Source organism: Lissotriton helveticus, chromosome 3_1 (assembly GCF_964261635.1).
Source record: "Lissotriton helveticus chromosome 3_1, aLisHel1.1, whole genome shotgun sequence".
Lineage (NCBI taxonomy): Eukaryota > Metazoa > Chordata > Amphibia > Caudata > Salamandridae > Lissotriton > Lissotriton helveticus.
Genome location: NC_136061.1, coordinates 1,405,014,676 through 1,405,038,959, shown reverse-complemented (window position 1 = coordinate 1,405,038,959; position 24,284 = coordinate 1,405,014,676). Strand labels below are relative to the sequence as shown.

The window sequence follows — 24,284 nt, the reverse complement described above, 5'->3', positions numbered from 1 at the left end:
ATTTTTCGGATTGTTTTTCAAAATTTAATAGAACGTCTAGCATTTGACTGTCCGATATGTCCTCTTGTTGAGTGAACATAAGTTCCCACATTTGACCGTCATCATAATGAAGTAAATGATCCACAGATTCTACACATTGAACTAATTCATGGTCCCGTGATTCATCCATGAAATCTGAGTCATCATTGTCCTCAATATCTTTTTCTGTGTTGTTCTCCAGAACAATTTCGAAGGAAACATTCTGCTCACCTTCCATTTTATTGCTGTAATTTGCATAAAAAATAAATATATCAGTAGAGATAGGGCACTGTTGGGTTTAAGTTCAGACAGGTACTTGTGAGTTTATAACAGAGAAGTAATCTATGGGCACTGTATGGTTTCAGGCGTGAAGTAGTACTATTAAAAAGTGCCTGTGAAGAAGCCTAAGTAAATTCATAATTATACCACAGAAACCTAAATCAATCCATAATTATAATAAAGAAGCCTTTCTCAATGTCTAACTCTTACAGAGGGATAGTATATAACTATCTGAAAATGTTTTCAAATTTATAAAATAATATCTCACCTTCTAAAAAGAAGTTTAAGTTGTGAGTGAAAATGATCTTGCAATGTAGTTCAGGAAGTAGAAGTCAAAATGACTGTGTTTCTCTCTCTTCCTTTATATATATTCAGGTACATAGCCAATCAAATGTCAGGTAAAAAAAGTAGAAAATGAAAGTAACTTTTTTAATTGGTTGTCAATTCCAACACTTCAGATGTGTTTTGTGAAGTAATTTACCTCAGGGTATTTAGAGAGGTCAACAGGCTAAATGGTTAAATGGAATTTCAATCACATTTGTGAAAATGGTAGGCATTGGTATGTAGTATGAGCTAATCTATATTTGGTGAAATTGTCTCCAGTCGCTTTTCTGTAAACTACTTTCCCACCTTTTTTGATGGTGCGCTTCCCAGGGAGCGACCCGGTACGCGAACTGGTGAGCGCCCCGGTTCGCGAACCTTAAGCGTTACGGGAGTCCACCATTTTGTGTTTCGGTCGAATTAAGATACCAGATGGAGGGCAAATAATGTTCAGAATGGGTAGAAGGGGGCACGGTAGACTTATCTTGACCCCCTAGGTTTTCTGAGGGTGGCTGAGGAGGCCCATATGTGCGAGAAAATTTTTTTTTTTTTTTTTAAATTTAGCGAGGTTAGCTCCCGGTTCGCGTACCGGGAAGCGCCCCAGGGAGCGTACTTTGTTGAAAATTAGTGAAAAAAGTTAGAGTAAAATAATAATTGTGAGTGATCAGATGTAGGGTAGCTCTGAGAAGAGCTTTTGGGTTTATGGTACATTTAGGTACTTATAAGTAGGTACCAATGCACAGTCTTAAATTCAGAATGAAAATTCTGTTGCCCTCATCTGAGAAGTGAACTCCATCTCCTCTGTAGATATCTTGCATGTAGTAACGCAAGTTATTGTTGTACAGGGAGCCCATTCCATGGTCTCTCATGTAAGCTGAAACAGATTTGTTTACATGCTTCCTCGACTTCTCAATTTGTGGACAAAATTGGTTTGACCACCTCCATTTCTGTCTTTGGCATATATTTGAATATACCAAGGCAGTCTGAGGAAAAAGTGCCATCAATTGCTCAAAGGTGTCCTTTAAAAGCATTTCCAGACCTACCCCAGTCAAAGTGCCCAAATCATTACCTCCACAGTGCACAATTAACAGGTCAGGTTTTGGCAAATGCATAAAGGTTTTCACCAATGGTATCAATTGGTGACATTTTAATCCTCTGTGGCCAAACCACTTAATTTCCACATCTTGTAAATTGAGGTTAGGTAAATTCCTGTTCTCAGCATACCTCTGAGCCCAATAGATGTAACTATGTCCAACAATCCAGACAGAAAACATGGTGAGAGAAGGTTCTCCTGCAGTCAGATGAAGTGTGGCAATGAAATGGCAGTTGAAAAAATAAGAGTTTAAAATGAAAAAAACTGTGGAGTTTCTGTGTTAATGAAGCAGTAACAGTGATTGGTGGATTTTGATTGCTGAAAACAGAAAGTTAGGGTGCATGGGTGAGTTGTTTGAAAGATGTATTTTGAGTGGTCAAGAAAAAATCATTAAATGAAAGAATGCACTGGATATGAGGTGCACTGAGAGTTCAGAGTTCAATTGCAACATTGTTGTGTGAACTTGCAAACACCAGAAGTCTTCCAAGAGGTGGTTGCCATGCAGAAAAGGCATGAAATGGCAGAGGGGGGAAGGGTTTTCATTTGAAAAAAAGTGAGGGAAGAGTTTTGATTGGGTGACATGAGAGATATGTGTGAAGAATTACAGCATTTCTTTGCTTTTGATAGCTGCAGACTCTGGAGTGCATACCTTTTGCTCTGCTGAAGACAAATTGGTGTGTTTCTGAGACTGTTTTGAAACTCAAAGTATTTGCTAAGGTGAGAAAAGATTTCTTTAATTTAGATAGAGAATAGTGTGCTTTAAGGAGAAAATTATGAAGAAAGTTGTGTTCTTCAAATGTTGCTTTGTCTCAAGTGTTTTACAAATAGATTTTGTTTCTTTGAGAAAATGTAATTGGAGAAAATGTGAAGTATTAGTACTGACAGGGTGTTATTGTGCATAGGAGCTGTGGAGTCTTTTCAAATTATGATTTGAAAATCGTTTTTGAGGAAAATGAATGGTTATAATATTTATGACAAGGACATAATGGTGTATGCTTCATTATAAGGCAATTGAGTGTCTCTGATGTTATTTTTCCCATTTTAATGTAAGACCTTTCTCTGTGGAGCATATTGCTTGTAAATATGCTCCCACCTGTGCATGGCAAATTTAGATTTTGAATGATTGTGTTACATAGCTATGTTAAAAGTGACCCAACCATGCTGCAAAGGCAATCAAAAAACGCTTTTATGTGTCTTAAGGACATTTTAAGTCATTTCCCTATGTGCAGTGTTTTCAAATTATGATTTGAAAATCGTTTTTGGGGAAAAGGAATGGTTTGTAAATTTTTGACAAGGATATAATGGTGTATGCTTCTTTATAAGGCATTTCAGTGTCTCTGATGTCATTTTTCCCATATTACATTAAAAGACCTTTCCCCGTGGGGCACATTCCTTGTAAATATGCTCCCACCTGTGCATGGCAAATTTAGATTTTGAATGTTTGTGTTACATAGCTATGTTAAAAGTGACCTAACCATGCTGGAAAGGCAATCAAAAAACGCTTTCATGTGTCTTAAGGACATTTTAAGTCATTTCCCTATGTGCAGTGTTTTCAAATTATGATTTGAAAATCGTTTTTGGGGAAAAGGAATGGTTTGTAAATTTATGACAAGGATATAATGGTGTATGCTTCTTTATAAGGCATTTCAGTGTCTCTGATGTCATTTTTCCCATATTACATTAAAAGACTTTTCCCCGTGGGGCACATTCCTTGTAAATATGGTCCCACCTGTGCATGGTAAATTTAGATTTTGACTGTTTGAGTTACATAGCCATGTTAAAAGTGACCCAAAAACTTGCAAAGGCTTTAAAAAAACACTTTCATGTGTCTTAAGGACATTTTAAGTCATTTCCCCCCGGGTGCAGTGTTTTCAAATTATGACTTGAAAATCGTTTTTGACGTAAAGGAATGTTGTTAAAATTTATGTGCGCCATATGCCCCCAAATTTCTTTTTCAGGGGTGCAGCAGGGTATTCTTGAGACACCCCTGCACCTTTGGAAAAATTCCTAATTTGCGATGAGCTAATTGCTAATCGCAAATTGCACCTTCATTCCTATGGGCCTCCTGGCCCATGGAAATGAATGGGTAATTTGCAATTAGCAATTTGCTCATTGCAAATTACGAATGGTAAAGAATCGCTATTTATTCCTTAAAATTCGCTATTTTGGAAATGCAAAATAGTTTGATGATACATATGGCGGTTCATCTCTAACAAGATAAGAAGCTTAGGGATACATTTATGATGACTGGCGCAATGAAGTGGACATCACTTACTTCATTGGTAGAGCTTTACATGTATTATCTCCTCTGTATTCTTCTTCAAGCGTAACTTTCATCTGCAATCCTGAGTAGGCCTCACCTTAAAAAAACCTCTGGATAGGGCACACCTTATCGTCATCCTGAATTAATCATTTAAAATGCAAGGGACAGATTTATGACAGGTGTATGCCTCTTTTGCGCCACTGTGCGTCACTTTTGTGATGCAGCGGCGGTGCAAAAGATTTGCTATGAGGCGACAAAATTACAAATTGATGCATTTAGGCAGATGTGTCATGGTGTAAAAAACACCGTGCCACATGAAACTGATGCAGCAGTGATGCAAAAGATTCACCATGTTGCAAGACAGGCCTCACTTGGGGCCATATGTATGAAGCTAATTAGCATTTGCAAAGGTCGAAGTTCTGTGAATTTTGGCCTTTGCGAATGCTAATTAGACAAATGGTATGTATCAAACAAGTTTGATGCAAAATAAGGAATAGCAAAATTTGCTATTCTTTATTTTGCGATTGCACTGAAGGATTTGCAAATTTTGTGATTTCTTAAATGCAATGTATCAAACAAAAAATATGCAAAAAATGCCATTAAGGATTTGCAAATTACCACCAACTTCTAGTTGGTGGTAATTTGCGAATTCTTTTCAAAAAGCTTTTTTTCCAAAAAACAAAAGGTGCCATATGACGCCCATACATGCCCTTAGGGCATGTATGTGCGCCATATGCCCCCAAATTTCTTTTTGAGGGGTGCAGCAGGGTGTTCTTGAGACACCCCTGCACCCTTGGAAAAATTCCTAATTTGCGATGAGCTAATTGCTAATCGCAAATTGCACCTTCATTCCTATGGGCCTCCTGGCCCATGGAAATGAATGGGTAATTTGCAATTAGCAATTTGCTCATTGCAAATTAGGAATGGTAAAGAATCGCTATTTATTCCTTAAAATTCGCTATTTAGGAAATGCAAAATAGTTTGATGATACATATGGCGGTTCATCTGTAACAAGATAAGAAGCTTAGGGATACATTTATGATGACTGGCGCAATGAAGTGGACATTACTTACTTCATTGGTAGGCCTTTACATGTATTATCTCCTCTGTATTCTTCATCAAGCGTAACTTTAATCTGCAATCCTGAGTAGGCCTCACCTTAAACAAACCTCTGGATAGGCCACACCTTATCGTCATCCTGAATTAATCATTTAAAATGCTAGGGACAGATTTATGATAGGTGTATGCCTCTTTTGCGCCACTTACAAAACACTGCCCACGGGGAAATGACTTAAAATGTCCTTAAGACACATGAAAGTGTTTTTTTTAAGCCTTTGCAACTTTTTTGGGTCACTTTTAACATGGCTATGTAACTCAAACAGTCAAAATCTAAATTTACCAATCACAGGTGGGAGCATATTTACAAGGAATGTGCTCCACGGGGAAAGGTCTTTTAATGTAATATGGGAAAAATGACATCAGAGACACTGAAATGCCTTATAAAGAAGCATACACCATTATGTCCTTGTCATAAATTTACAAACCATTCCTTTTCCCTAAAAACGATTTTCAAATCATAATTTGAAAACACTGTACATGGGGAAATGACTTAAAATGTCATTAATTCAAAATTTGCTATTCCTTATTTTGCGATTGCATTGAAGGATTTGCAAATTTTGCGATTCCTTAAATGCAATGTATCAAACAAAAAATATGCAAAAAATGCCATTAAGGATTTGCAAATTACCACCAACTTCTAGTTGGTGGTAATTTGCGAATTCTTTTCAAAAAGCTTTTTTTCCAAAAAACAAAAGGTGACATATGACGCCCATACATGCCCTTAGGGCATGTATGTGCGCCATATGCCCCCAAATTTCTTTTTCAGGGGTGCAGCAGGGTGTTCTTGAGACACCCCTGCACCCTTGGAAAAATTCCTAATTTGCAATGAGCTAATTGCTAATCGCAAATTGCACCTTCATTCCTATGGGCCTCCTGGCCCATGCAAATGAATGGGTAATTTGCAATTAGCAATTTGCTCATTGCAAATTAGGAATGGTAAAGAATCGCTATTTATTCCTTAAAATTCGCTATTTAGGAAATGCAAAATAGTTTGATGATACATATGGCGGTTCATCTGTAAAAAGATAAGAAGCTTAGGGATACATTTATGATGACTGGCGCAATGAAGTGGACATTACTTACTTCATTGGTAGGCCTTTACATGTATTATCTCCTCTGTATTCTTCATCAAGCGTAACTTTAATCTGCAATCCTGAGTAGGCCTCACCTTAAACAAACCTCTGGATAGGCCACACCTTATCGTCATCCTGAATTAATCATTTAAAATGCTAGGGACAGATTTATGATAGGTGTATGCCTCTTTTGCGCCACTGTGCGTCACTTTTGTGATGCAGCGGTGGTGCAAAAGATTTGCTATGAGGCGACAAAATTACAAATTGATGCATTTAGGCAGATGTGTCATGGTGTAAAAAAAACGTGCCACATGAAACCGATGCAGCAGTGATGCAAAAGATGCACCATGTTGCAAGACAGGCCTCACTTGGGGCCATATGTATCAAGCTAATTACCATTCGGAAAGGTCAAAATTCTGCGAATTTCGGCCTTTGCGAATGCTAATTAGACAAATGGTATGTATCAAACAAGTTTGATGCAAAATAAGGAATAGCAAAATTTGCTATTACTTATTTTGCGAATGCACTGAAGGATTTGCAAATTTTGCGATTCCTTAAATGCAATGTATCAAACAAAAAATATGCAAAAAATGCCATTAAGGATTTGCAAACTATCACCAACTTCTAGTTGGTGGTAATTTGCGAATTCTTTTCAAAAAGCTTTTTTTCCAAAAAACAAAAGGTGCCATATGACGCCCATACATGCCCTTAGGGCATGTATGTGCGCCATATGCCCCCAAATTTCTTTTTCAGGGGTGCAGCAGGGTGTTCTTGAGACACCCCTGCACCTTTGGAAAAATTCCTAATTTGTGATGAGCTAATTGCTAATCGCAAATTGCACCTTCATTCCTATGGGCCTCCTGGCCCATGGAAATGAATGGGTAATTTGCAATTAGCAATTTGCTCATCGCAAATTAGGAATGGTAAAGAATCGCTATTTATCCCTTAAAATTCGCTATTTAGGAAATGCAAAATAGTTTGATGATACATATGGCGGTTCATCTCTAACAAGATAAGAAGCTTAGGGATAGATTTATGATGACTGGCGCATCACCAGGGATGTGCCAGTCATCCTGCGCCACTGTTCCGCCACCCATGGTGTGCTGCATTTACAATGCGGCGCAGCATGGGGCAAAAATGGCACAGATGCGTGACGCATCTGTGCCGTAAAGGTGGCGCATTGCTGGAGTTGTATCGCAAGTGCGATGCAGCTCCAGCAAGGCTCAGGGGTGCCCCATCTCCACAATGTTGTGTCAAGACCTATGCCTGCTTAAAGCAGGCGCAGGGTTTTGACGCAGCTTTTTCCTATCTGATTGTAAATGCGGCACACCATGGGTGGCAGAGCAGTGGTGCACGTTAACTGGTGCATGCCTGGGGATGTGCCATTTAACATAAATCTGCCCCTTTACATTTAAGTATGTGCAGGGGACACAGAGTCGGTGAGGCTTATCCAAGGTTAAGAAGAGATGAGTCCTGTTCACTGAAAAATTAGACATAGGCTTCACCTGCTCAGCATCGCTGGACATGGCTAAATAATAGCTGCAAAATGTTACTCTTGTTAAACAATTTTACTATTATAATCTCTGAGATTTGTCTCTTACTCTGCAACATCTCATTGTTGTTATCTTTCTTTAAAGATAAAGACAACATCAACATGAGCGACAATCAGCAATCAGTTGATTTCGACCTCATCATTGAACTCGTAATTGAAACATCAGTGGATGTTGATCCCTTGGATGATTTAAATCCTGAGGATGAAGAAGAACGTGATGAGGATGCAGATTTGTCCGAATTATATGACATGGGGTGGGAAGCTGACCTGCTTGAGCCTATGGAACTATAAACATTTATTTTTAAAATTTACAATAAATGAAAAGTAAAAATGTAAACTGTTTAATTTTAAATTAAACACACCTTCAAAAACAGGTTATGTGTAGTGTCTTCAATAAAATATTAAAATATGCTCATAAAATTAGATCAGATTCACATATAAAACAGGACAGGTAAATGAAGAAGAATTCCATTTCTTTTCTGCTATTTCTGTATTCTAAATTTGCCAAAGCACTAAAAAATATTATATGTAAAAATGTTAAGTAGTGTGTTAAGTTTTTGTTGACTGTTATTGATTTACTGTTTGGTAATAGTGGTTAATAACATTTTTTATTATATTTTACCACAGATTCAACTGCAGATAATTTCAAATTTTGAGAATGCCAACTAAGGAGAGAATGAGAAAGGCTACAAAACGTCAAAGACAGCAGGTCCATCATTTACAGCAGCAGTCCTCTACAAAAAAAAATCGTCAAGTCACCAAGAAAGCACCGGGTAAGAGTACAAAAACATTCATAAGAAATATTTGTAGTAAAAAAAATATTACTACAGAAAATGTTTCAGTCCAGAAAAAGAGAAGCAATTCAAACGGAAAGGAAAGGCCAATCAAAAATGTTACTGCTAGAGCAAGAGATAACTCTGTGCATGATAGTAGAAGGAAACAACAGTTTAGGGACATTCGTAAACGAATGTTCCGCAACAGGATAATTGGCAATTTGTTAAAAAATATTAAGAAAGGTCAACAGAAAGTGCTTTTTTATAAGAGAAAAAAAAAGTTGAGAAAGTTATTGATCAGGCATTTGAAATTAAACGTAAGTTATTTATTTTGATAATCAATAGAATTAGGAAGCTAAAAAAGGCAATTTATGATTTCAAAAGAAATAGTAGATGGAAGAGAATAGTTAATCGTAGTAATTTTTGTGAAGTTTTTTCTGGAGAATGGATGCATAGTTCAAGCTGTGAGGCATTTTTTAATGAGGAGAGTTATTTCCAGGATAATGATTTGGTGCATGCAGTTGACACCAGTGGTCGTGCTTATGAAGTGAAAGATGGTTGTCCAGTTGAAAAAGAAAAACTTGTGACAACAGAGGCAGAAGAGGTGTTAGGTAATGAGGTTTTAGGAAGACGTGCTAAGGGTCCTGTGTACACCTGGAAGTGTAGTAGTATTTGCAGTGTGCGACAGGATTCCATCAATTTGCTTTGTGATTTTGTACGGTCATTTAATAAGAAAAGTTTGAAGCAGAAAATGAGGTTGTTGCAAGAATTAGATCCTTGCAGAGTGAGAGAAGTGACAGGTTTGCATGGTCATTCACTGGCTTGTCTTTCCAGGAGAGTATGCCAGAGTGTTTTTCATCATTTCAGGATGCTAGCAGTGCATCATAATAAAGTGAGGAAATTAGTTAGAATGTTGTATTATGCTAAGAGTCCAGCAATTATGCTTAAACAATTATGCGCTGCTCTTTTGCATGGTTCTGAAATAGATGTGAAGAATATATGTGAAGAAATTGAGTTTTGTTACTTTGGAAGTAAAGAGGAGAATGTTGAAATTGACCAAGAAGAAGCGGGTAATGTGGAAGATAGTGTACAGGTTTCCAGTACAGATAATTTCCAGAGGGAAATTGCGACGTTTCAGGTCAAATCAAGTGAGAGGCCAAATTTCACTTGTGTGTGTTGTCGACGCACTTATTATAAGAATCAGACTAAGTTAGTGGATTTATATGCAAAAAGTGAAAGGGAAAATAATAGTGAATGGAAGGATTTCGCAACATACTTGATGGCAGAAAATTGTTTTGATTTGGGATTGGATCAACGTGTGTGTACTTATTGTTGTTGCAAATTAAATCAAAACCAGATGCCTGCTAGAGCAGTTCATAATAATCTGGAATTGGTTGAGATTCCTTCTGAATTGAAGGATTTAAATACTTATGAATCTATTTTGATTCAAAGTATCCATCCCTTTCAGGCTATTGTAAGAATGGAGCCAAAGACAGGGAAATTGCCTCCATCAGATTTACAGAGAGGATTAAAGGGAAGAGTTGTTTATTTGCCTCTAGATTTGAAGAAAAACATTAACACAATTGGAGTAGAAAAAGTGGAAGAGGAACCTCTGGTTATCTTAGTTAATGGGGTTCCGACAAAGAATAAGAAAATATGGCAAGATTTAGTGGATGTTAGGAAAGTTAAAAAGGCAACATTGTATTTGAAAAAAAATAATAAATACTATAAGAATGTATATGTTGCAGAAGAGGAAGTAAGTGAGGAAGAGGATAGCGATTTGTGTGCTGGTCAAATTGAGAAAGTAGAACCCTCTACTAGTGAAGAAATATATGAACATTATAGTGTTCATCCTTTGCATTCCAAGGAAGTCATGGGGAATGCTATTGAGTTGTTTCAAATGAAACAAGCCAAAGGGAGTCCCATTAGTGTTTGGGAGGAAAGTTTGGAAGCTCGGTGTTTCCCACAGCTTTTTCCAACAGGTCAGGGAGGAAGATATGATGAGCGACCTCATCAAATTCCTGCTTCTGAATACCGGACTTTGCGATTGTATGCAGGAGATGCTAGGTTTCGACAATGCATTCCCTATTTGTTTCATCTCCTGTTTGAAAGCGATCTGTCTGGACTGTCATATGCAGTGAACCACATCTTGAAAAGTGGTATACACATGCAAAACATCTCGGCAAGTGACTTTATGGATAAAGTCAATGTCCAAGACAGTATTTTGGATTCTCACCTGATTAATCTCATGGCGTGTCAGCGTGGTACTAATGAGTACTGGTACCGTCGTCATGGTGATTTAAAATGTATGCTGAGGAACTTAGGAACTCCCACATGGTTCCTCACTCTGAGCTGTGCCGAGTATGGCTGGGAAGACTTACTTGAATTTCTACGAGAGGCAAATGCTAACGTAGAAAACATCGAATTCAAGACACCCGGAGAACTGTGCTCTTTGGATCCAGTCAATGTATGTAGGTACTTCAATCATAGATTTGAAGCTATGATGTCTTTCATCATGAATAAGAAGAATCCACCTCTTGGAGAGGTGTTGGATTTCTTCTGGAGAAAGGAGTACCAAGCAAGAGGTGCTCCTCACATACATATGTTGCTGTGGATCAAGGATGCACCTAAATTTGGAACGGATCCAGAAGACTCAGTGATGAGTTTTATACAAGAGTATTCTACGTGTGCTGTTCCAAACGCAAAGGAGAAGAAAAGCCTAAGAGAAAAAGTTCTGCGTTTCCAAAGCCATCGATGTGGAAAGTACTGTCGTTGTAAATTCCGAAACAAGGACAAGTTCTACACCAAATGTCGTTTCGGCTTTCCACGACCGGTGATTTCTAAAGGAAGAGTAAACAGTTTGATGTCTTTGCTGCGACATAATGTGATGAAGAAATCACCTAAAAACACATACAATTTGAAGAGGAACGAAGAGTCCAAGTACATCAACGACTACAACCCGGTGATTTTGTCCATGTGGAATGCTAACATGGATATACAGTTTGTGGCTGATAACTGTATGGCTGTGGCTCGGTATGTTACGTCTTACATCACCAAAAAAGAGAAGACAGAATTGAAGGATATGTGGGAGGACATTTCCCATGAAAAGAGCCTCAGCAAGAAGTTGTACAGTTTCAGTCTGAAGATGTTGTCGCATCGAGAAATTGGAGCGTACGAATGTTCTGACCGGTTGTCTTCAGCAAGTCTCTATGCCAAGTCCAGGAGTATCATTTGGGCGAGTCTTGGTCTTGCTGCAACGCGTAATCGAGTTCTCAAACCTGTGCGGGAAATTGAGTATTTGGCGGAAAAGGAGCCAAACAGTACCGACATTTTGAAGACCAACATGTTGGATACATATTATCCAAATCGAAGCATTCACCTCGAGAATGTTTGTTTATATGAGGTTCTTCAAAATTACATATTCAAGAGGAACATCAAAGAAGATACTGAGAAAGGAGTGTATGCTGTAATAGGAAGTGAGGGATGTCTGGTCAAGCAAAGAAAATGCCACTTGGTAAACCATCGAAAATTGAGTGGCGAATCTCCTGAAAAAAAGGAGTTTTTCTATTTAGCACTTTTGCAACTTTTCAAGCCTTGGCGTGCAGAAGAGGAACTGCTTGGAGATTTTCTCTGTTACGAAGACTCTTTCAATGCCGCCAAGGAGACCATAGAATGTCCTGCTTTTCCCAAATATCTAGAAATGTTGAATGCGGAAATTGAGCAGGAAGCAATGATTGCAGCCGAAATTGCCAGAGACAGTTCTCAGGACAGTCAGAGTTCTGCTTCATTGAGTCAGGATCCACTAGGAGGACCTGTTATCGAAAATGAAGCTGCCACTGCTATGAATGAAGTGGAAAGAGCCATGGCACATGCTCAGGAGGATGCGGTTAACTTAGAAGAGTTGGAAAGACAACTCAACGTTGAGCAGAGGAAAATATATGACGAAGTTACCATGCAAATTGATCATGGATTAAGTCATGACAAGAAAGAGTGCTCATGTACGTCGTTGAAGCCTGTCCGACTGTACGTGAGTGGAGAAGCGGGAACTGGAAAAAGTTTCCTTATTAAAGTAATTTCATGTTATTTGCAGGAAAGGACAGAGTCATCGCTGTCTTGTGTTGTCACCGCTCCAACTGGACTGGCAGCACATAACATTAAAGGGATTACTTTACATCGTTTACTGATGCTGCCAGTGGAGCATGACAACAAATTACAATATCACAAGCTATCTGGAGATGCTTGTTTTGAAGTTTCAAGAATCTTGAGGAAAATGAAACTTCTTATCATTGACGAAGTAAGCATGGTTTCCAATGTCATGCTTGCCTTTGTGCATTTGAGAATGCAAGAAGTTCTCAAAACAGAGTATGATGTGTTATTTGGTGGCAAACACATCATTGTTTTCGGAGATCTTCTGCAGCTGACACCAGTGAAAGGGCAACCTGTGTTCAAAATGCTCACGCATGAAGATACCAGGAAGTGCCTAGGCAGCATTGGCAACGTCAATATATGGTTAAACTTCAATTATGCTGAACTGCATGAAAATATGCGTCAGGCGAAGGATGAAGTTTACAAGACTATTCTACAAGATGTTAGAATTGGAAAAGTGACCGAGCATGGGAAAGAAGCTTTACATGCACGATTACTGTCAAATTTATATCCAGAACAAGATGTTGTGCCTGAGAATATTTTTCAGAAAATTACTGAGAAGAAATCTGGAATATGTTTGATGCCAACTCTTGCAGAATGTGCCAAATTCAACAACAAAATGTTGCATTTAGAAAAGCAAGAGATTGTGAAACTGGAAGCTATTGACAGAGTAGAGCATATGGGATCAACAATTATTTTGTCTGAGAATCTGAAAACAAAATTGGATTCATTAGAGAAGAGTATATCTAAAACTGCAGGTTTTGAAAAGACTCTGAATGTGTGCTTGAACTGCCGTATAATTTTAAGAAGGAATTTACATGTTGAAAGAGGTCTGGTAAATGGATCAATGGGTAATGTTGTTGATTTTGTGAAATACAGAAATAGAGATGGAATTGAATTTTTAAAAATTAAATTTGATGGCATTGAGGAAATACAGCGAATTGGTCGTTGTTCTGCTAGATTTTTGCTTGTAAAAGACTTATATGTTCGCCGTAAGCAGTTTCCTGTTTGCTTGGCATATGCGGTGACAATCCATAAATCGCAAGGTTTAAGTGTAGACAGTGCATTGGTGAATATTGGCAGTTCTGTGTTCAAGGAGGGTATGGCATATGTGGCATTGTCACGAGTTAGAACTTTATCGGGATTGTACTTGATTGAGTGTGATGTCACAAACATTTGTGCGGATCTAGATTGTGTTAAGGAATACAATAGGTTAAGAAGAGAGTATGCGCCACATTTGCCTCAATATCCTTTGTTTGAGAAACGTGTGGTAGGCCGGAAACGAAGAAATGTGACCAATACTAGGGAGGTTGTAGCAAAAAGACGAAAAGTCGATGAACCTGAAATTATAAGCAGAAACAAAAAGGATTCTGTTGAAGATGTTGTTGGTTTTCAATTTGAAAACAGTTCTGGTGTCAACTGCTATGCTAATGTAGTGGTTAATGTTTTGTTCTCTCTAGAAAATGTAAAAGAAGAGATTGTGGTCAATTCTGATCAAAGATTTTGCAGTTTGTTAAATTCTGTCTTAGAAAAATGTAGCACTGATAGAACAAACATAGAAAGTGTGTCTGAAATTCGAAATCTGTTAGACAGATGTTCAGGCCAAACACAATTCTCTCAAAATATTCAGCAAGATTGTCAGGAGTTTTTAATGTATATCCTTGATGTATTGCATGCTGAAGGTGTAGATGTAGATCAGCTGTTTGGGCTTTCTTATCAATGGCAGCATGACTGCGAGAACTGTATGGTATCAAGTACTACTAGTGTAGACTCAGAAAGATTTATATATTTAACTTTGCCAGACAGTAAATCAGTCTCCTTTAATAAGCTAGTAAAAGCAGCTGATCACAACATGGAGTGTAGCCATTGTAAATCTGAAATGATGTCCACATTATTTATACAAACATATGGCCAGTATGTCATTTTAATGTTCCAACGATGTAGGCCTGATGGAACAAAATTGACAACTTTAATTAAAAATTTTGTGGCTTCGCAGTTGTCAATATCAGGAAGGACTTTTGTAACGGCAGCAATTATATATCATGACGGTCCTTCAATAACATCAGGACATTACACAGCTTATTTAAAGTCTAGAAATGGCTGGTCATTCTGCAATGATTCTGTTTTAATTTTCAAAAAAAAATTGCCGTATGACCTTAAAAACTCTTACCTGGTGTTTTTAAAACCAAAATTTTAGGGAAAGAATCTCGGGATGTGCTCTGAGGAATTTCAAGAAGTTCTAATGGCTCCTACACGATTTGGCCTTGAGGATAAGTGTAGTTCAGAGACATAACTTCTAACCATAAGACTGGACGTCATGGAGAAATAAGTGCACTTTGAATGAGTTCAGAAAAACTATTTCTTTTTATAAGCTAATTGAAGCAGCCAATCAAAACATAGAGTAGAGGGAATGTAAGTCTGCAATGCTGTCTACTGTTTTACATTGCTTTGTGATTAAAAGTGATGTAGAGAATTAAATAATTGTAGTAGTCATAGAGGTAGTGTAAGTCTGCTTCATAGTAAGCAGTATCAGTGTCATAGGAAATGTAGAACATGACTGAGGAAGAAGGGGAAGATATTACTAGTCCAGGATTGTGAAAATGATCTTCAACATTTTAATTCTGAAAGTTGCGGAAATGCCAAATGACGGGATTGGCTTACAAGAAATCCAAGAGTTATAAATGGCTCTGACAAGATTTGGCCTTGTGGAAACTTGTGGTAGAGAGCAAGAAGTCATTTATTGTATGTAACATGTTTTTCAAAACGATGGAGGTTTTCTTTCAGAAAGTGGCGGGCTGAAAGTAATAACAGCACAACAGAGTGTAAGCTGTTCATAGGACATCCTTTGACGTCATGGAAAGTAAGTCAACTTTAAGGAGTTCTGAATTCTGATTTGTTATGTTGTATGGGTTTTTTAAACACAATCATTTTGATTGTGTTTTTTTTTCCCCGCTGTTATATGATGAATACCTTCAAGTCACTGTTTTTAGTGAAATTTGATACATTCTGAGAACAGCAAAAATAAACCATTTAACATGTATAATTAATTCTGTACTGTTTCCATTTATGATGTACATTTAGAACTGTGTAGGAGGGATGGAGAAGGAGAGGCTTCTGTAAGTGTCAAAGTTCTTGCATACAGTGCTCATATTCTACGTAGTCTTTCATATGATAGACTACATTTCCACAATGAGATACCTAAGCAAAGGAAACACAGGTCATATGATTGTGGAATGAGCAAAAAAATGTCCATGTTTTTCAATTATATTACCTGTGTTTCCTAACATTACACACCACATTGTGTAGATGAGGTTTAGGCCTGTTCCTGGAGACAGAGGAGGTCTGACATTTGTTCAAGAGTGCAGTGGACATTAATCACTTCGTTGGTAGGCCTCCACATGTATTATGTCCTCTGTTCTCTTCAAACAACTGGAAATTTCATTTGGAACCCTGAGTAGGTCTCACCTCAAACAAACCTCTGGATAGGACACATCCTATTGGCATCCTGAAGCAATCATTTAAAATGTTAGTGTCTTGCGACACTTTTCTGAGACAACAGCAGTGCAAAAGATGCACCATGTTTTAAGATAGGCCTCACTTCGTCTGCATCAAGATACTGTTAGATTAAAATGTATATCTTTAGGACTGTGTAGGGGGCCTGGAGAAGCAGAAGCTTCTGTCAGTGTCAAAGTTGTTGAAAAACTGTTTGTCCTTCAATCTTTCCCCTTGTCTTTTGTAATTTTTAAATACATGTTTTAATATTTTTCAAATGTCTGTTCTCTCTTTCACAGATTGAAAGTATAAAAACAAAAAGTGAGTAATTTAACGACAATTATAAGGTAAATGTTTTGTATTCTTTTCGTTAAATTTCTATCACATTCACCTACTATTAGTTCCACAGCTTTATTTCTTTAACCCTCAGTTTCCTGCCTTTGCTACTTTCCTCATTCTTTTCTCTTTTACCTACTTACTCAACTCCTTCCACTCCTTTTCTCAGTCCCTCTCTTCTCATAGTTCCTCACTCTTGTTCACTCACTCCGTCTCTATTACTCTTAGTGTCTTTGACTGATCACTTTTTCACTACTTGTTCATAATGCTTTCTCTGTGTAGTTGAAGCACACTAAGGGGCATATTGTGAACACAGCCAATAAAATTATTGCTGTTTTTATTGGCAGAAAACTGGTGCAAAAGTGGTTTTAGCGGCAGTTTTCTGCCGCAAAAGCGGCTTTGGTGACATAGTTCTGCCGATAAAAGCTACAAAACTTTTATTGCCTATGTTGATGATATGGCTCTATGTTATTTACATTTCTTTGCTGTTTCAATTAATCTTTTTCTGTTATTTTTTGTTTTCTGTTTTCTATTTTTTCTCTCTGTTATTCCCCATGTTTTAATCTTATTTTGAACATTCACTCACATTCTCCAAGAAACTCTTCTTTGTTATTGTTCTACTCTCTTTTTTTTCTTTCACTTCCTTATCTATTTTGTTTTCCACAATTATACCCTCTTCCGTCTTTTCTTCGGTAAATATATCTATTAAACAGTATCTCTGGTTTACTCCCTATAGCTGTCTTTCTTTTAACATCACTCTCTGTTTACTTTCCTTATACTTACTCTTTTTTTTTTTTTTTTTTTTTTTTTGGTTCGCTCCCGGTTCGCGAACCGGGAAGCAAACTGGGAGCGAACTAAAAGAAATAGAGCTTGCTAGAGTGCTAAACATTCTAGCAATTTTTTTTGAAAGGGGAGGTAGTTCTGAAAAGAACTTTTTTTTAATGTTTTTGTTGTTCTATATTTTTTTTTATTTTTTGTTTTTTTTGTATTTTTTGAACAATTTTATATTTTTTTTGGTTTTTTTGGGGGGGGAAACAACAAAAAACAGGCATTGAAAAGGGCTCAACAGGAGCAAAAAAAAAATTACTGTGTGGGGCGGTTAGGGCAATTATGATTGGTGTAAGCTAGGTTTATTGAATTGATACTCATGTTGCCACATGATATCAATGCACAGCAGTGCAGACAAGTAAACTTCATATGCCCAAAATTATCCTGGATGTTTGGCACGGTTTCCCGTGCCTCTGCTGCTGTCAAAGAAATCAACGAAGTTGACCTGGCCACAGGAGTTGCTGTTGGGTTCTGTTCCATGTCTCGTATTTCCGCCCGGCTGTAATTGAGTGGATGCCACCTGCTCATGTGCCTATGCATAGTATAGTTCCCATAACTATACTTTTTATCAGTCCCTCTTGATAATTTTTCTTTGCAAATGAGGCAGGTGACATACCTCGCATTCACTTTCTTCTGGCCTGGAGGCATTGAAAAAAACTGCCAAATGAAACTGGCTTTCCTATGGGAAACCCGGGGCACCTCTTCCAAGAACTGTGGTCCTTCTCTCTCCTCTTCCTCTATTTCTTCCTCTTCCTCCTCTGTGTTGGTGATGACCTGGGGAGGTGGTCCTCTCTTCCCATGAGGAGGTGGTGGTGGTGGTGGGGGTCCACCAGCTGAAGCTACCATTGAAGCCATTGCTCTAGTATGAAATAAGGTCTTCCTCTCACAAAGATGAAAGTCAGAGTGAGGAAAGAAGGAGGGGTTTTCATCATTTGGGAAAAACAATAGTTCTAAACCAATGAAAAGTGTTATTTTTAGGTCACCTGACCTAGCCTTACATGATTATGAAACCAAAAGTTAAATGAACCAATGAAAAGTTTTATTAACAAGTCACATGACCTCTCACGCTTATGTTACGCGCTGCGGAACGCGCCCCGGATCGCTTCCGGGTCGCTGCGCTTCGCGCCTCGGTTCGCGTACCGGAGCACTTCCGGGTGCGCTAACGCAGCGCGTCATAAGACGCATTACGCGACAACGTGATACGTCGCGCTTCCGCGACGCGTCACGATGTTGATTTCTAACGCGGCAGTTGCGCAAACGGAACGTTTACCGGTTCGCGGACTGGGTCGCGGCATCAAGATGAGCTAACGGGAAGCTTCCCGGTTCACGAACCGGGAGCGAAACTAAAAAAATATTTAAAAAAAATTATTAATAAACATATAAAATATATTTTTGGATTTAAAGAAGAATACATTTTACAGCTATAGATATTAGCTTTTAAAAAACCAATGAAATTCACTGAAAAAACCATAGGTTATAGACCATATATAGTTAGGAATTAGCATTTACAAAACCTTGAAAATTCACTGAAAAAACCATAGGTTATAGACCATATATAGTTAGGAATTAGCATTTACAAAACCTTGAAAATTCACTGAAAAAACCATAGGTTATAGACCATATATAGTTAGGAATTAGCATTTAAAAAACCTTATTTTACTCACACAAAACCATTGAAATTCCATATATAGTTAGTTGTACTAACTATATATCGCGCACCCGCAATCCACTGCTGATCATGTCACATATTACATCATTCATGACATGGTCAGTGACATCACTGATGACATCACTGATGACATCTCAAATGACATCACTGATGACATCACTGATGACATCTCAAATGACATCACTGATGACATCACTGATGACATCTCAAATGACATCACTGATGACATCACTGATGACAACATCCAGTGACTGTATTTTTCTGTAAAGTTAAAATATGTCTTGAGTGGATGTATAAGTGTCTGGATGAAGGATTTAGTAGGGGCATGACTGACTGTATGAGTGACTGATTAAATGTGTCTCACTGAGTGCATGGGTTAGTGACTAAACTGTCTTAATTTGTGCATCATTATGTCTGTTGTTCTGTAAACTGCTGCATGTGTTGATCAGTAGCTATATGATTAACTATATGGGTTATTGATTGGTTGCCCAAGTATTTGTATGGGAGACTGAGTGTATGTGTGGGTGGCTGGGAGGTGTATGACTCTGTGCATAGATGTGTGAGCAGTTGATTCACTAGATGTATGGGTTCAAAAGTGCATGTGGAAACAGCTGTATGGGCGGTTGACTGTGTGCATCAGTGTATTGGTGAGTGAATGGATATCTCAGTGCTACATGTCAAAGTAAGTACATATGTAAAACACAGTACATGTGAGACTTGACATATATAAATAACTGTGCATAAGAGCCAGTGAATGTGTGAGTGGCTGTATGGATCATTGTGAACTTGTATCCAGGATTGTATAAGTGAGTAAATATGTTTTAGTATATGTTTGAATAAGTAAGGTGTGTATAACTGTATAGTTGGGAAAATGGAGGTGTGATTGATTGTTTGCATGACTGACTAGGTGTGTGTGTGTGTAACTTCATGGATGAATGACAATCTGTGAGTCTGTGTTTACACTGAGTGTATCTAAGGTTATATTAGAGTCTGAAGAGGTTCATCGTATTATCACATGAATGATGTCATTAGTGATGTGATCAGTAATGTCAAATGAGATGTCATCAGTGATGTCATCAGTGATGTAATTTGAGATGTCATCAGTGATGTCATCAGTGATGTCATTTGAGATGTCATCAGTGATGTCATCAGTGATGTCATTTGAGATGTCATCAGTGATGTCATCAGTGATGTCACTGACCATGTCATGAAAGATGTAATATGTGACATGATCAGCAGTGGATTGCGGGTGCACGATATATAGTTAGTACAACTAACTATATATGGAATTTCAATGGTTTTGTGTGAGTAAAATAAGGTTTTTTAACCCCTTCCACACTCATGACGAGCTGGGCTCGTCATGAAGTAGCCTCCTCGCACGCTCATGACGAGCCCAGCTCGTCATGTAACATGCACTTTACGGATTCTCAGCATAGCAGGGGAATATGCTGAGCATCCATGGGGTTAAATGCTAATTCCTAACTATATATGGTCAATAACCTATGGTTTTTTCAGTGAATTTTCAAGGTTTTGTAAATGCTAATTCCTAACTATATATGGTCTATAACCTATGGTTTTTTCAGTGAATTTCATTGGTTTTTTAAAAGCTAATATCTATAGCTGTAAAATGTATTCTTCTTTAAATCCAAAAATATATTTTATATGTTTATTAATAATTTTTTTTAAAATATTTTTTTTTGTTCGCTCCCGGTTCGCGAACCGGGAAGCTTCCCGTTAGCTCAATTTGATGCCGCGACCCAGTCCGCGAACCGGTAAACGTTCCGTTAGCGCAACTGCCGCGTTAGAAATCAACATCGTGACGCGTCGCGGAAGCGCGACGTATCACGTTGTCGCGTAATGCGTCTTATGACGCGCTGCGTTAGTGCACCCGGAAGTGCTCCGGTACGCGAACCGAGGCGCGAAGCGCAGCGACCCGGAAGCGATCCGGGGCGCGTTCCGCAGCGCGTAACATAAGCGTGAGCGGTCATGTGACTTGTTAATAAAACTTTTCATTGGTTCATTTAACTTTTGGTTTCATAATCATGTAAGGCTAGGTCAGGTGACCTAAAAATAACACTTTTCATTGGTTTAGAACTATTGTTTTTCCCAAATGATGAAAACCCCTCCTTCTTTCCTCACTCTGACTTTCATCTTTGTGAGAGGAAGACCTTATTTCATACTTGAGCAATGGCTTCAATGGTAGCTTCAGCTGGTGGACCCCCACCACCACCACCACCTCCTCATGGGAAGAGAGGACCACCTCCCCAGGTCATCACCAACACAGAGGAGGAAGAGGAAGAAATAGAGGAAGAGGAGAGAGAAGGACCACAGTTCTTGGAAGAGGTGCCCCGGGTTTCCCATAGGAAAGCCAGTTTCATTTGGCAGTTTTTTTCTATCCCTCCAGGCCAGAAGAAAGTGAATGCGAGGTATGTCACCTGCCTCATTTGCAAAGAAAAATTATCAAGAGGGACTGATAAAAAGTATAGCTATGGGAACTATACCATGCATAGGCACATGAGCAGGTGGCATCCACTCAATTACAGCCGGGCGGAAATACGAGACATGGAACAGAACCCAACAGCAACTCCTGTGGCCAGGTCAACTTCGTTGATTTCTTTGACAGCAGCAGAGGCACGGGAAACCGTGCCAAACATCCAGGATAATTTTGGGCATATGAAGTTTACTTGTCTGCACTGCGGTGCATTGATATCATGTGGCAACATGAGTATCAATTCAATAAACCTAGCTTACAACAATCATAATTGCCCTAACCGCCCCACACAGTAATTTTTTTTTTGCTCCTGTTGAGCCCTTTTCAATGCCTGTTTTTTGTTGTTCCCCCCCCCAAAAAAACCAACAAAAATATAAAATTGTTCAAAAAATACAAAAAAAACAAAAAATGTTCAAAAAATACAAAAAAAATATAAAACAACAAAAACATTAAAAAAAAGTTCTTTTCAGAACTACCTCCCCTTTCAAAAAAAATTGCTAGAATGTTTAGCACTCTAGCAAGCTCTATTTCTTTTAGTTCGCTCCCAGTTCGCTTCCCGGTTCGCGAACCGGGAGCGAACCAAAAAAATGTAAAAAAAAAAAAAGAAGAGTAAGTATAAGGAAAGTAAACAGAGAGTGATGTTAAAAGAAAGACAGCTATAGGGAGTAAACCAGAGATACTGTTTAATAGATATATTTACCGAAGAAAAGACGGAAGAGGGTATAATTGTGGAAAACAAAATAGATAAGGAAGTGAAAGAAAAAAAAGAGAGTAGAACAATAACAAAGAAGAGTTTCTTGGAGAATGTGAGTGAATGTTCAAAATAAGATTAAAACATGGGGAATAACAGAGAGAAAAAATAGAAAACAGAAAACAAAAAATAACAGAAAAAGATTAATTGAAACAGCAAAGAAATGTAAATAACATAGAGCCATATCATCAACATAGGCAATAAAAGTTTTGCAGCTTTTATCGGCAGAAATATGTCACCAAAGCCGCTTTTGCGGCAGAAAACTGCAGCTAAAACCACTTTTGCACCAGTTTTCTGCCAATAAAAACAGCAATAATTTTATTGGCTGTGTTCATAATATGCCCCTTAGTGTGCTTCAACTACACAGAGAAAGCATTATGAACAAGTAGTGAAAAAGTGATCAGTCAAAGACACTAAGAGTAATAGAGACGGAGTGAGTGAACAAGAGTGAGGAACTATGAGAAGAGAGGGACTGAGAAAAAGAGTGGAAGGAGTTGAGTAAGTAGGTAAAAGAGAAAGGAATGAGGAAAGTAGCAAAGGCAGGAAACTGAGGGTTAAAGAAATAAAGCTGTGGAACTAATAGTAGGTGAATGTGATAGAAATGTAACGAAAAGAATACAAAACATTTACCTTATAATTGTCGTTAAATTACTCACTTTTTGTTTTTATACTTTCAATCTGTGAAAGAGAGAACAGACATTTGAAAAATATTAAAACATGTATTTAAAAATTACAAAAGACAAGGGGAAAGATTGAAGGACAAACAGTTTTTCAACAACTTTGACACTGACAGAAGCTTCTGCTTCTCCAGGCCCCCTACACAGTCCTAAAGATATACATTTTAAACTAACAGTATCTTGATGCAGATGAAGTGAGGCCTATCTTAAAACATGGTGCATCTTTTGCACTGCTGTTGTCTCAGAAAAGTGTCGCAAGACACTAACATTTTAAATGATTGCTTCAGGATGCCAATAAGATGTGTCCTATCCAGAGGTTTGTTTGAGGTGAGACCTACTCAGGGTTCCAAATGAAATTTCCAGTTGTTTGAAGAGAACAGAGGACATAATACATGTGGAGGCCTACCAACGAAGTGATTAATGTCCACTGCACTCTTGAACAAATGTCAGACCTCCTCTGTCTCCAGGAACAGGCCTAAACCTCATCTACACAATGTGGTGTGTAATGTTAGGAAACACAGGTAATATAATTGAAAAACATGCACATTTTTTTGCTCATTCCACAATCATATGACATGTGTTTCCTTTGCTTAGGTATCTCATTGTGGAAATGTAGTCTATCATATGAAAGACTACGTAGAATATGAGCACTGTATGCAAGAACTTTGACACTTACAGAAGCCTCTCCTTCTCCATGCCTCCTACACAGTTCTAAATGTACATCATAAATGGAAACAGTACAGAATTAATTATACATGTTAAATGGTTTATTTTTGCTGTTCTCAGAATGTATCAAATTTCACTAAAAACAGTGACTTGAAGGTATTCATCATATAACAGCGGGGAAAAAAAACCACAATCAAAATGATTGTGTTTAAAAAACCCATACAACATAACAAATCAGAATTCAGAACTCCTTAAAGTTAACTTACTTTCCATGACGTCAAAGGATGTCCTATGAACAGCTTACACTCTGTTGTGCTGTTATTACTTTCAGCCCGCCACTTTCTGAAAGAAAACCTCCATCGTTTTGAAAAACATGTTACATACAATAAATGACTTCTTGCTCTCTACCAGAAGTTTCCACAAGGCCAAATCTTGTCAGAGCCATTTATAACTCTTGGATTTCTTGTAAGCCAATCCCGTCATTTGGCATTTCCGCAACTTTCAGAATTAAAATGTTGAAGATCATTTTCACAATCCTGGACTAGTAATATCTTCCCCTTCTTCCTCAGTCATGTTCTACATTTCCTATGACACTGATACTGCTTACTATGAAGCAGACTTACACTACCTCTATGACTACTACAATTATTTAATTCTCTACATCACTTTTAATCACAAAGCAATGTAAAACAGTAGACAGCATTGCAGACTTACATTCCCTCTACTCTATGTTTTGA

The 24,284-nt window shown here is 38.0% G+C and overlaps 1 protein-coding gene across 1 annotated transcript in view; it reads left to right on the top strand.

Annotated features, from left to right (window-relative positions):
• Positions 1 to 24,284, top strand: part of MUC13 (mucin 13, cell surface associated) — a 774,931-nt gene that overhangs the window by 193,904 nt on the left and 556,743 nt on the right. The window lies entirely within an intron of this gene.